Below are 11,065 nucleotides of genomic sequence, written 5' to 3'. Positions count from 1 at the left end.
AAAGATTTTGAAGGAAAATAGCATTTGAATGACATGTTAAATATTTTTATGTAAAAATATCATGGTGAGGAATGCAAGAGTTGCATGCCTTTTAAAGAATATGTGTAATTTCAAAGACACTTGAGACTGTCTGGTGCTTCTAGCTACATTCCCATGCCCACCCACATGGCTTCCAGTTCACTCTCCTCTACTATGAAATACGCTTTCATGAAAACATTGGACACACTTAAGGTCTATCAGCTCTAGCTAGTGGCATAAGCCCTAAGGGAAGGACATCTAAGACTGGTCTGTTTCCATGAATCTGGGCACAGGTAAGTGTGAGGCACTTCTTCAGGGATAAGGGACCTGGAAGGAATGAAGACCAGGAGAAAGAGACCAGGAGAAGTGCCACAGAAGGAGACCAAGAGAAGAGACAGTGTTAGCCTGGTGCGGTGGTACACATCTATAATCCCAGGAGCTCAGGAGGCTGAGGGAGGATGATTGCGAGTTCAAAACCAGTCTCAGCAACTTAGTGAGGCCCTAAGCAACTCAGCTACTCAGGAAGACCCTGTCTCTAAAATTAAAAAAAAATGCTGGGGGCATGACTTAGTGGTTAAACACCCCAGGGTTCAATTCCTGAAAAACAAACCAAACCAAACCAAACAAACATACAAACAAAAAGACTCCCTCTCCTCCTCCATCCCCACCCCATATTGCCTATTACATGCTTAAATAGAGGGTCAGCCTTGAACACAGACTCACAGGGAACCAGGCTCCCTGCAAGTTGGAGGTTTCTGCACATACAATGAGCAAGCAGAGCAGGAAGGTTCTGTGGACTAAACTGAGCCATTCATTTCAGAATTGGAGCTTGGTTCTATTTTGAAATCAGCCAACGACTGGCTATATGATGGTACAAGTCATTTATTCTATTTGGGCCTCTTCCCTAAAATGAAAGAAGACTGAGCCTTCAGCCTCCCCCTGCAGCTGTGAGGACTAATAAGGTGATGCTGAAAAGCAGCTATAAAAACTCCTGACTCCTAGCTATACAAGCTTAACAAGTGCAAATCCAGCCATTTCATTTGCAGTCGGTCCACAGAAACTAATTAAGCTTATATCAAGGTCCTAGAACTGGCAACTTGGCCCAAGTAGGTTTGGGGGTCTATTTCTTCCAAATAGTTATTCAAGGCAAAACCATCTTCTGTCAGTTCCCTTCAAAAGCAACATGCAAGGGGGCTGGGATTGTGGCTCAGCGGTAAAGCACTAGCCTAGTACGGGCGGGACTTGGGTTCGATCCTCAGCACCACATAAAAATAAAGGCATTGTCCATCTACACCTAAAAAAATAAATATTAAAAAAAAGAAATAGAGGGTCCTTCCTCTCTACCTATCTATGAGTAAGTTTTAAAGAAATGGAGTATTAACAAAAGCAACATGCAAGATCTTGCCCCGCCCCTCATTTTAAAATCACAAAGCTCCTGGCTAGCTCTGCGGAGAATCCCTATTCTAAGTGAAAAGCCAGGCAGAACGGAGGCTCTTCTTGGCCTTTGGCCATTACCTGGCTTGTGGCTTGTTTCTCTGACATCCTCCTCCTGCCCTTTCTTTTTTTCCCCCACATACTGGGGATTAAACTCAAGGGCGCTCTACCACTAGACACACATCCCTAGCCCTTTTTTATTTTTGATTTTGAGACAAATTCTCACTAGGTTGCCCAGGCTGGCCTCAAACCTGCAATCCTCCTGCCTCAGCCTGGAGTAGTAATTAAGTAATTAAGCTTGCACCACCATGCCTGGCCCTCCTGCCCTTTAGTCATCCTTATCCTCCTTGCTAGAAGTAGCAAGTAGCTATCAGTAAAGGAGATTTGGATTTCTAATTATTCTTCAACATTTAGACTTACCTTGCTGGAAAAAGTGGGGGTGGGAGCCTTGGCTACCATACACAAGGCCCCAGGTTTGATCCCTTGCACTGAAAAAAAAAAAAAGAAAGAAGGAAGGAAGGAAGGAAGGAAAGGTGGGTGGGTGGGTATTGTCTATTCTTTCTTTTCTTTTTTTTTTTTCTGGGGATTGAGCCCAGGGGCAGTTTACCAATGACCTACACCCCCAGCCCTTTGTATTTTTTATTTTGAGACAGATTCTTACTAAGTTGTTCCAGGCCTAGATATGTTGTTGAAACCACCCTCAAATTTGTAATCCTCCTGCCTCAGACTCCCAAGATGCTGGGATTACAGGCAGGTGTTATCATACCCAAATGTTTATCTTTTAAAAGAACAGTCACTTTTATTTTTATTTATTTATTTATCTATCTATCTATCTATTTATTTATTTATTTTTGGCTGGGCCTGGCTTCAAACTAATGTCCTCCTCTACTTTCTCTCCAAAAGCAAAAAACTGGCATTAAGGACATATGTTAGGTTTTGAGTCATGTGATTAACTGAATAAAGTACTTTGTGCTGAGCCTAAGGGTTTCCTACAAAGTCACGTACACTGTACTCACACTGAATGCAAGATGTGATGAATATGATCTTTTAATTGATATGCATGCTGTATGATCCTGGTAATGTGGCTGTCAGAAATTCCTTCTCTCAATTATAGGATATGACAGCGAGGAATACCCAAGCCACTGAGGTAACATCTGTTATCTTTGCCTTCTCTAGAACCCTAATCACTCAGTCCTACACCTGCTCCCTTATAAATCAAGGGCCTCAGCCAAATGCAATAGCACACACCTGTAATCCCAGTGACCCAGGAGGCTGAGGCAGGAAGATCACAAATTCAAAGCCAGCCTGAGCAATTTAGTGAGACCCTAAGCAATATAGAGAGACCCTGCCTCAAAATAAATAAAAAGGGATGGGGGCTTTAGCTGTAGCTGAGTGGCAGAACACTTGTCTAGCATGTGTGAGGCTGTGGGTTTAGTCCTTAGCATTGCATAAAAATAAATAAAGAAAATAAAGGCATGATGTCCATCTACAACTACAAAATTTTTTTAATTAAAAAAAGAGCTAAGGATGTGGTTCAGTGGTTAAGCATCCCTGGGTTCAATCCCCAGTACCTCGATAAATAAATAAACAAGAAAACAAGGGTCTCATCTGTCTCTCTCTACTTCATATAAATCTGCAGTATGGACAAGCTGTTTGCAATTCCTGCTTCCTAGTATGACTCATAGGCCAAAAAAAGTGCTATATGGCCTTGGACACACAGAATGCAGGAATTTGTAGGAAAGCAAGAGGGTACTGATAAACATTCCTGCCCCTTCCCTAATCTGGCACAGTGGGAATGTACCATGCCTCCAGGGACCTGAATAATGGATAGATTTTTTTTCCCCTGTGGAACAATTGGAGACATTTTAATTTGATTTGTGGTTCCTGCAACTTTGAGCCCATTCTCACTTGGCTCTACAAGAAAGAGCCCAATACCACAAGCCAGAAGATATTGGTTCTTCTTGAAGCTCTTCTAAGAACTAGCAGTGAGACCTTGGGCATTTACTCCCCCTCTCTGGTTATCAGTTTCTTGCTATATAAAATGAATCAGTTGAACTAGAGGGTCTATTAGCTTTAAAGGAGCCCTTTTTCTCTCTATTCTTTCACTTGAGCATTTTTAAATGAAGGCAAATTCTTCTAGCATCACCCAAACGGTAATTAAACTGGAAGAATTCCCCAGTTCATAAAAGTTAAGCATCAGAACAACCACAAAGCCCACTTGGGCCTTCAGCTTTCATCTAATTACCATGGGGGTGGGGGCTGAAGCCTCCCATCTTTTAATTCCTGAGTTGATTCTAACTTCCAGTGATAATGATCTTGCACAATGACACCAACATGCATAAGAAACAAACTCACAAGAGCCATAGAAGATTGAAATACACCTAAAGGTTTCACCAAATTCTATCTAAGGTGAAACAAACTTTGCTTTATGCGATAAATATTCCAGAACAGAAATCATTTTAAAATAGAGATATGTAAATCATGGTGCTTTGTTAATAAAACCATGATTAACATATATAATAATTTGCTCTTTTTGTTTAACTGAACTGGGGATGTAGCTCAGTGTTAGAGCACTTATGTAGCATAGGAGGCCCTGAGTTCCAGCCCCAGCCCTATTTGCTTTTTTTGGGGGGGTGGGGGTACTAGAGATTGAACCCAGGAGCACTTAACCACTGAGCCACATCCTTAGCCCTTTTTATTTTTGATTTTGAGACAGAGTCTCACTAAGTTGCTTAGGGCCTCAATAAATTGCTGAGCTTGACTTTGAACTTGTGATCCTCCTGCTTCAGCCCCCAGAGCCTCTGAGATTACCAGCATGCCTGGACTCCTTTGCTCTTCCAAAGGACTCCATATTGAATCCTTTGGAAAAATCATTAATAGCTGGGCACAACAGCACACTCTTATAATCCCAGCCACTCAGAAGGATAAAGCTGAAGGAGTGCAAGTTTGAGGCTAGTCTGGGCAACTTAATGAGACCCTGTCTCAAAATAAATTTTAGAAAGGGCTGAGGGGGCTGGAAGTGGTGGCACATGCCTATAATCCTAGTGACTCAGGAGACTGAGGCAGGAAGATTGCAAGTTCAAGACCAGCCTCAGCAATTTAGCGAGAGAGACCCTAAGCAATTTAACAAGGCCCTGTCTCAAAATAAAAAAGGAAAAAGGCTGGGGATGTAAATCAGTGGTTAAGTGCCTTTGGGTTCCATCCCTGGTACAAAAAAAAAAAAAGAAAAAAAATTAAAGAAGGTCTGAGGATGTAGTTATTGTAGCTCAGAGCTCAGTGGTAGTAAACTTGCCTAGTATGTGTGAGGCCCTGGGTTCAATCTCTCAAACTGCAAAAGAGAGGCGGGGGGTGGGGGGGTGGGGGTGGTGTGGGGGTGTGGGAGAGGCCCATCTTTCATTACTTAGGCATTGAGTTGGCTGAGAATGCCAAGGTGGGGATATGAACAATGGGCAGGCTCCACTGGCTATCCTCAAAAGGGGAAAAGTAAAGTGGGGCATTATGGCACAAGCCTGTAACCTCAGTAACTCGGGAGGCTAAGGCAGGAAGATCACAAATTCGAGCCCAGCCTCAGCAACTTAGTGAGGCCCTAAGCAACTTAGTGAGACCCTGTCTCAAAAAATAAAAAGGGCTGAGGATGTCTCTCAGAATTAGAGCACCCCTGGGTTCAATCCCCAATCCCCAATACCAAAAAATAAAATAAAAGAGGGAAAACTCAGAAGAGACATAAGCAGATTTAAAAGAGAAAACATCTTGAAAGGAATGCCAATAACTAGAAGGAGCAGGAAAGATTACGGGAAGATGACTAGGAAGCCCAGCAAGGCTGAGCTAATGCTAGAAGCAGCCCAGCATAATTGGATGGAAGTGAAAGGCCCAGAAAGGGAGGACTTTGTGGCAACTACCTCCTTTTATTCCTGTAAAGATGGGGGAGGGGGTTCTTTCCCTCAGTTTATATTAAAGTTAGTCATTCACAAGTCTGTTTGGAAAACATCTTGGGGACAAGGGCCCTGTCTTATTCATGTCTATAATCCAGAGGCTGAGCACTATACTTTGTGCAAGCTACCAGAGAGATGCCTGCAGAAGAAATAACTAATTGAACAAAAGGGTGTAATTAGACTCTCCTGTAATGTCTGGGATCTTAGAGGAAGGCTAAACCAGACAGGCAGAAACACCCCATGGGGAAGGGGGAGGGAGAAAGACTTTTCAATGAGAAGTGTGTTTACAAAATTCTCTCAGTAGCCCTGGGCTTTGGAGTTTGTTAGAAATGTGGGCAAGAGGGCATCCCTCTACATTTTCTAGAACAAAATGATGTTCTCTTCCCCTTCCCTTTCCCTCCAAGTCAAGGATCAGATCACCCCTCATCAGAGCTCTAACTCTTACCTTCAGCACCTTCAAACTGACATTCAAACTCCTCCACAATATGGTTTTACATTGATCAGAGTCAACCAGAGAAACCAAACCAATAGGAGATGTATATGAAGGGATTTATTTTTTGGTACCAGAGATTGAACTCAGGGGCACTCTGCCACTTGAGCCACATCCCCAGCCCTAGTTTGTATTTTATTCAGAGACAGAGTCTCACTGAGATGCTTAGGGCCTTGCTTTTGCTGAGGCTGACTTTTAATTCATGACCCTCCTGCCTCAGCCTCTCCAGCTGCTGGGATTTCAGGTGTGCCCAACTGAAGGGATTTATTTTAAGGAATTGGCTTACACCATTTCAGAGGCTGTCTAAGCTAGTCTGAAATCCATGGCTCAGGCCATCAGGAAGGACAACAGCTGAAGGAATTTCTTTTTCTTCAGGAAAATCTCAGGCTCCTAAAGCCTTTCAACAGATTGAATCAGGCACCCTATCCAGATTAACTAGGGAAATCTCTTTTAGGGGCAGGGGTTTTAGCTTAGTGATAGAGTATTTGCCTAGCACATGTAAGACACTGAGCTCAATCCTTAGCACCACATTAAAAAAAATAAAGAATTAAAATAAAGGTATTGAGACCATCTACAACTAAAATCATTAAAACAAAACTCTCTTTTTACCTAAAAATCAACCCAATAAACTGGTGGAGAGTACACACCCGTAATCCCAGTTATTTGGGAGGCTGAGGCGGGAGGATTGCAAGTTCAAGGTCAGCCTCAGCAATTTATCAAGGCCCTCAGCAACTTAATGAGATCGTGTCTCAAAAAAAAATTAAAAATATGCTGGATAAGTAGCTCAGTGGTAAAGCCCTACCTGCCTGGGTTCAATCCCTAGTACCAAAAAACAAACAAAAACCCAAACAATAATGAACGTTAATCACATCTACAAAGTATCTCTACTGCAATACCTAGATCTGTGTTTGATTCAGTTACAGGAACAACAGCCTAAGCCAAGCTGATTCCTAAAAACTGATCCTTGTCAACTTATAGTTTTTGTTTGTTTGATTGTTTTAAGTACTGGATATTGAACCCAGGGCCTTGCACAGGCTAGACAAGCATTTCACCACTGAGCTACATCTGCAGCCCTTTAAAAAGATTGTTTTATTTTGGGCTGGGGTTGTAGCTCAATGGTAGAGTGCTTGCCTAACCCATGTGAGGCACTAGGTTTGTATAAGGTCCTTGCTTAGCATCTGGATGGCTATCTTAAATGACAGCCACCATTTTAAGGAAAAAGTTTCGCTTTCCGCCCAAGGGTGTTTCTGAGAAAGGCTCACCACTCCCTCATACCAACCCAACCCTTAACCCAATGGACCAAATGGCTTTGATTCCTGAGCCTCTCCCATAAAAGTCCCAGAACTCAAGCCTGTTTTGCCTCTCTCCTACAGAGAGATGGCCTTTATTTGTCAGCTCTGACAAATAAACTCTCTTGTATGTCTCTACCTGGTCTCTGCTTTCATTTCTCACTTATCTGTCTCTCCTTCCTCATTTTCCCTTTAGTTTGATCCTCAGCACCACATACAAATAAATAGTTTTATTCAGTTATTTTGTTTTTAGAGTCTTACTAAATTACCCAGTTTGGCCTCAAACTTGCAATGCTTCTGCCTCAGCCTCCAAAGTAGTTGGGATTATAGTTGTGTGCTAGTTACCCTTCTCACTTGATCTGTCAACACACCCCCCTTCACCTCATCTCACCCCACACTTGCATTCACCTGCTCTGGCCTTTGTTAAAGCTCTTCTCTCTGCTCTGTTTCAGGTTGTGATCCTTGTCTTATGGAGCCTCTTTCCTGAAAGACCATTTCCAGATCCTCCCTATTTGACTGCATTTCTCATGCCCCTATATCAACCTTAGTTCTGTATCTCCTGCCTGCTAGAAAGGATTGTGGATTGTTCATTCTCTGTATGACCACTCTCAAGAGGCCCTGATATAAAGGAGCTTAGCTCTTGTCTTCTGAATTATATTAAACTCATAGAACCCACCACAATATACATATAACTCAGTCATACTTTCTTTTCCTTTTATATTTTATTTTATTTTATTTTATTTGCAGTACTGGGGAATGGACCCTGGGGCACTCTGCCACTGAGCTTCAATCTCCAGCCTTTTTATTTTGAGATTGGATCTCCCTAAATTCCCCGGGCTGGCTTTGAATTTGCAAGAGCCTCCTGCCTCAGTCTTCTGAGTCCCTGGGTTTAGAGGTTTGTGCCATCACGCCTAGCCCTGGACCTGCATAATATTTTGTGCCTTGTGAAAGACTTCTAGCTGCCTCTACAAAATCCACTCACCTTCCTGGGAACAGGGCCATCCAATAAAACATTTCCTAATCTTTCTTTCAGTCATGTGAATAAGCTCTTGTCAAAGGGATGTGAGAGAAAGTGAGACAAATATCATCTCACTTGCTTAAAAGGGAAATCCCTTGCACTAACCTTTTCACTTTCCTTCTTCCCATGATCTGGAAAGTGGATGTGCCTATGACCTAGCATGCAACAGAATTGTCCCATTGGCCTAGCTGAGCAGCCTGTTATGCAAGAGAGAAATAATATGTCTTACTTGATCAGCTGAATTTTAGTGGCTCATTGCTACAGCAACTCACCTACCCTTTATCCAAATGCAGGTTTTTTGATGGTGCTATGTTAAATTGTACTGCACCTTAAAATTATTCATATAAATGTATCATCTCTTCTACTAGGAAACCAACTCCTAATTGGTCCCTCTGGTTCCTATCTTGCCTCCTGCATTTATTCTTAGAAGCTGGGACGAACCTTTTAAAAGGGAGATCAGGTCATGTCATTCCTTGCTGAAAACCCTTACTCAGTAAAAGCAAAGTTCCTACAATAGCCTACAAGGTCCTACATGACCCACCTCTTCTTCCCAATCACTCTTATCTCACTGACCTTACTATCCTCTCTCTCTCTCTCTCTCTCTCTCTCTCTCTCTCTCTCTCTCTCATACTGGGGATTGAACCCAGGGGTGCTTAACCACTGAGCCACATAGCCAGCACTTTTTTTTTTTGAGACAGGGTCTCACTAAGATTTTTTGAGCCTTACTAAATGGCTAAGGCTGGCTTTGAAGCTGCCACCCTCCTGCGTCACTGGGATTACAGGTATGAACCACCACGCCTGGCTGATATTTTCTTTATTTCCATGATTATTGCTTTTGTGTGTGTGTGTGCTATTGGAGATTGAACCCAGGGGTTCTCTACCACTGAGCTGAATATCCAGCCCTTCTTATTTATTTTTATTTTTATTTTGAGATAGGATCTCACTAAGGTATCTAGGCTGGTCTGAAACTTTAAAAAAAAAATGTACTTGGTACTGTGGATTGAACCCAGAGGTACTTTACTGCTGAGCTATATCCCAAGACCTTTTTTTTTTTTAATTGAAACTGATCTCAATAAGTTGCCTAGGGCCTTGCTAAATTGCTGAGGCTGGCTTTGAACTTGTGATCCTCCTGCCTCAGCCTCTTGAGGTGCTGGGATTATAGCCATGCACCACCATGCCTTGTGCTTTATTTTATTTTATTTTTTTGAAGAGAGAGATGAGAGAGAGAGAGATTGTGAGAGAGAGAGAATTTTTAATATTTATTTTTTTAGTTTTCAGTGGACACAACATCTTTGTTGGTATGTGGTGCTGAGGATTGAACCCGGGCCGCATGCATGCCAGGTGAGCGCGATACCGCCTGAGCCATATCCCCAGCCCATGCTTTGTGCTTTAGTCAGCATTTTTGCTGCTCTGACTAAATGGCCTCATCAGCACAACTGTAGAGGAGGAAGAGTTTATTTGAGAGCCCATGGTTTCTGAGGTCTCAATCCATATACAGCTGGCTTCATTCTTCAGGGCTCCAGGTAAGGCAGAACAACATGGCATAAGAGTGTGGCAGAAGGAAGTGGCTTATGTGGTGATCAGGAATCAGACAGTTTACTAGCCAGATACAAATACATACCCAAAGCAATGCTCCAATTCCCACCTCCTTCAGCCACACCCCACCACTTCAGTTACCACTCAGTTAATCCCTATCAGGGGATTAAATCACTGATTGGTTTAAGACTTTATAACCCAATCATTTCTCCTCTGAACCTTCTTGCACTGTTTCACTCATGACCTTTGGGGGGACACCTAATATCCAAACTATAACACCTGGCTTACAAAATCACTTTAATTTTTTTTAGTTGTGGGCACAATATTTTATTTATTTTTATGTGGTGCTGAGGATTGAATCCAGTGCCTCACACACGCTATGCAAACACTCTACCACTGAGCTACAACTGCAGCACTACAACTTCACTTTTGATTCTAAAATTGCATGAGAATTTTCTTTTACTTTTCCTAATTTACTTTTCCTAATTTATTTCTTTTACTTTTCCTAATTCTTTCCTAAAAGAATGTGCTTAATGAAAATGTGATATGATAATAAAGGCTGAAGCCAAGCATGGTAGTGTAGAGTTGTAATCCCAACAACTCAGGAGGCTAAGGCAGGAGGATTGCAAGTTCAAAGACAGCTTCAGCCACTTAGTGAGGCTCTAAGTAATTTAGTGAGACCCTGTCTCAAAATAAATAACAAAGGGCTGGGGATGTGGCTTGGTGGTTAAGCATTCCTGGGTTCAATCCCTGGTTCCAAAATAAATAAATAATAAAGGCTGAAACACGGCTGTGATCCTAGCTGCTCAGAAGGTTAAGGCAGAAGGATGGCAAGTTCCAGGCAAGCCTGGACAATGGAGGAAGATCCTGTTTCAAAATAATGAATTAAAAATTCTGGGGAGGGGCTGGAGTTGTAGCTCAGTGGTAGAGTGCTTGTCTAGGATGTGTGAGGCAATGGGTTTGAATCTCAACCCTACAAATAAATTAATTAATTAAATAAAGATCTATCAATGACTAAAAAATATTTTTTAAAAAAAGTTCTGGGGATGTAGCTCATTAGAAGAGCATTCTTGGGTTCAATTAATTCCCAGTACTGAGAGAGAGAGAGAAAGAGAGAGAGAGAAACAAAAAGAAAAGCTCACATTGGTACAATTAGCAAGTATCAGTATAAAAATAGGGTTAAATATCACATTGGCAACACAAACTGAACATGATGCCATTGAAGGTCATATGAGGTGGACATGATGGAAAACCATGTTTTCTGATTCCTTCAAGTTTTTTTTTTTTTTGTCAGTACTGTGAATTGAACCAGTGGCATTCTACCACTAAGCTATATCCCTCTAGCTGG

This window comes from Ictidomys tridecemlineatus, chromosome X (genome assembly GCF_052094955.1).
Source record: "Ictidomys tridecemlineatus isolate mIctTri1 chromosome X, mIctTri1.hap1, whole genome shotgun sequence".
In the NCBI taxonomy this organism is placed as follows: Eukaryota; Metazoa; Chordata; class Mammalia; order Rodentia; family Sciuridae; genus Ictidomys; species Ictidomys tridecemlineatus.
This window is presented reverse-complemented; position numbering follows the sequence as displayed.